We start from the raw sequence: 2,754 nt of genomic DNA, 5'->3' as shown, positions 1-2,754 counted from the left end.
GTGTGTGTGTGTGTGTGTGTGTGTGTGTGTGTGTGTGTGTGTGTGTGTGTGTGTGTGTGTCACCATACAGAAAAATGACTAGTGTTCTGTTCTCCTATAGGTGCTAAGAGGCTGATACTTCAGCACACCACCATGACTAATCCTATTCAGTATTCCTTCCCATGGCGGACGTGATCACTGTCTTTAATAATGCATGTGCAGTCAGATCACTGGTAGAAAACACTGGGATGTGAGGGGAATTTGCGCTCAGTGAGTAATCCTCATCTAATCCATTTATTTCCAAGACTTGGGCTGCCACAGTAATAGATAGTGATATCTGTTATTTCTAACAGTTTGCAGACTGGCAGTGTTACACTGGTGCGCCTTTTCTTACATGTCCATCATAAGTTTAAGATTTTTCTCTATTTTTCTGCATTTTAGGATGAATAAATCACTTCATGTTCTTTTTGTCTGTTTTTATTTCTATGTAATAAATTAGAGATTTCCCAGATATACCTTTAATAAAAATAAGCTTATTAGCTTGTAAAGGGAATTTTCTTGTAGTTTGCAAATCTTAAGATCCATGGTTTTACATTTTACTTTCTCTGTCTCTGTCACATAAAACTTGGCCAGGTCACTTCCAAGCCTGCAGCTTCTAGTTTCAGTGAAGGCTTGTGTTATTAAAGATTATATGACACCGCATCAGGGCCTGACTGAGTGGATAGTTTAAGTATAGACTCTTAGTCTTCTCTTCTCACCTAATTACTGGTGCGATTTTAATGCAAGTCACTGTGATACAGGCCAGTGGACCCTGGTGTGAGTCTGTTACAGAGCCACGTATCAGTTGACAGTAGTGTTAAGATAAGACAGCTGTAAAGGTTCCCAAACTGGATAGTGAAGTAAGCTTATAGGAAGGTGACTTACATGTGGTAATGATGATATTTTCATGGTTCCAAGTTGTGCTGTGACTTTTAAACCTGGACAATAACTTAAATGGCACATCCATAAACACACTTTTCATTGTCACTCCCCTTGCATCTCTCAGGATCTCTTCTCTCTGTCTCCATTATGTAGTTGGAAATGCAGCAGAGCTTCTTGCAGACTGCAGTGTCCAAGGAGTCTTAAAAAGGCAAGGACGTGCACTCTGATTCCTGGCAGCTTGTGGAGCAGCGGAGGCTAAATTAGGCTGATTTCATTGACTTCCAGTCCCCCGGGTCASTGCAGCCTTTCGGCCTAGAGCAGCGGAGGGCACTGATGCTTCGTCAGAGCTTTTCTTGACTCAGCCGTGGTAAGTAAAAGTGGCATACCTGCAAAGATTGAAATGTTCTAAGTAAACAGAACAGAAATGCAAGTTAAAGGCTTGGTAATGCTCGCCTCAAATCTCCGTTAGTTTCTTTCTGTGTGGACTTCAGCTTGTTCTCCCTAGAGGTGTATGGGTTTTCTCTGAAGACTCCAGTTTCCTCCCACAGTGCAAAACATACAGTACATGTCGGGTTCTCTAAAGAGTCTAAATGGACTCAAAATGTGTTTTTGCTTGGTTGTTTGACTTTGACTTGTATGTCTTTGTGTTGGCCCTGTGATAAACCGGTGACCTGTCCAGTGTGTACCCCACCAGCTCCTTGTGATAATTGTAAGCGTATATAGAAAATGTGTGTGTGTTAATTTACTGTAGCCTTTGAGCAATATTACCTTTTGCTAAGTAACTTTTTCATGCAGAGTTTGCAATCCTACCTTAAGAAGCTCTGTGTTTCTAAGTTTAGGTGAAAGTTGCAAATGTAGAGCAATGCAATTTGTCTAAAGTTATTTTGCATTAACATCATGATTCTGAACTCAAACTGAAAAGCACAAAAAAGCCCTCTCTGCCGGGCTGAGCGATGTTTGCTTCAGCTGGTGCCAGAATGATGAAGCGTACTTTTGCTCTGCAAGAAAAATAAAACTAAATGTGCTTTTTAGGAACTTYATTTGCTTTGAGAAATCTAGTAAGTAGTTTAAAAAAACTTTTAAAACGGTTCTATAAATGCATTTACAGTGTATCTGGGGCTCATGAGAAATGGGTGAACAGTTCAATCTGCTGTCAGGCTTTAGTATAGTTTTACAATTAGTGTAATTTTAGTATATACCAAAATAATCATGTTTATGSTATTTATTTTTGTGGATGTGCTGTAGCTCGGTGGTCAGTGCTGTGGTCTTGTAATCTCCAGGCTGCAGGTTTGAGCCCAGGTTGTATCAGGAAGGCTGTCTGGTGCAAAACAATTGCCCAACCTTTCAAGTGAGTTTGCTTGCTGTTGCAAGCCTTGCAGARAGGATTAGCTGAAAGGAAAACATGTTATTTTTTTATCAAGTTCAGACTGTTCTGAAGATAAAATACTTTATTTTTTGTAATAATAAATGCTAAACCCATTGCACTGTTGCTCAGAACGTCCATCCGTCTTTTGCTTGTTTAGTAGATGTATTTTGCTGATGAGCAGCTTGTTACCTACCTCCCGCTCCCCTCTGCCTTTTCCCTTTTGCCGTGCTGTCCGATGTGATTGACCGCGTCTCTTTCTCTGTGCTGTCAGTCAGAGACAGGTGCTGAGTGCTGCAGCGCGTGTGGGCCCCAGAGGCCTGGTTCGACATTCCACTGATAGTTTGATAGACACAGTCCTTTTGGGGGTGGGGGRCGAGGAGGGGGGCAAAAGCTGCACACAGACAAATCACAAGGATAAGTTAGGTCCAGTAATGTTTATATTTGTGTGTGTGTGTGTGTGTGTGTGTGTGTGTGTGTGTGTGTGTGTG

The 2,754-nt window shown here is 41.4% G+C and overlaps 1 protein-coding gene and 1 long non-coding RNA gene across 15 annotated transcripts in view; one reads left to right on the top strand and one right to left on the bottom strand.

Moving 5' to 3' along the window:
* LOC106528148 (uncharacterized) overlaps window positions 1–2,653 on the bottom strand; it is a 5,427-nt gene extending 2,774 nt beyond the window's left edge. The window contains exons 1-2 of the long non-coding RNA XR_001311469.1: window positions 2,460–2,653; window positions 904–1,286 (exon numbers count right to left, since the gene is read on the bottom strand). This is a non-coding gene — a long non-coding RNA (uncharacterized LOC106528148). The remainder of the gene's footprint in view (window positions 1–903; window positions 1,287–2,459) is intronic.
* Window positions 1,188–2,754, top strand: part of mbnl1 (muscleblind-like splicing regulator 1) — a 45,088-nt gene continuing 43,521 nt past the window's right edge. For all 14 annotated transcript variants that reach the window (XR_001311468.1, XR_001311467.1, XM_014023235.1 and 11 more), the window contains exon 1: window positions 1,188–1,267. The gene's annotated coding sequence lies outside the window, so the exon portion shown is untranslated. The remainder of the gene's footprint in view (window positions 1,268–2,754) is intronic.

The sequence above is a fragment of the Austrofundulus limnaeus genome, unplaced genomic scaffold (genome assembly GCF_001266775.1).
Source record: "Austrofundulus limnaeus strain Quisiro unplaced genomic scaffold, Austrofundulus_limnaeus-1.0 Scaffold361, whole genome shotgun sequence".
NCBI classification, from domain to species: Eukaryota; Metazoa; Chordata; class Actinopteri; order Cyprinodontiformes; family Rivulidae; genus Austrofundulus; species Austrofundulus limnaeus.
This window is presented reverse-complemented; position numbering and strand designations above follow the sequence as displayed.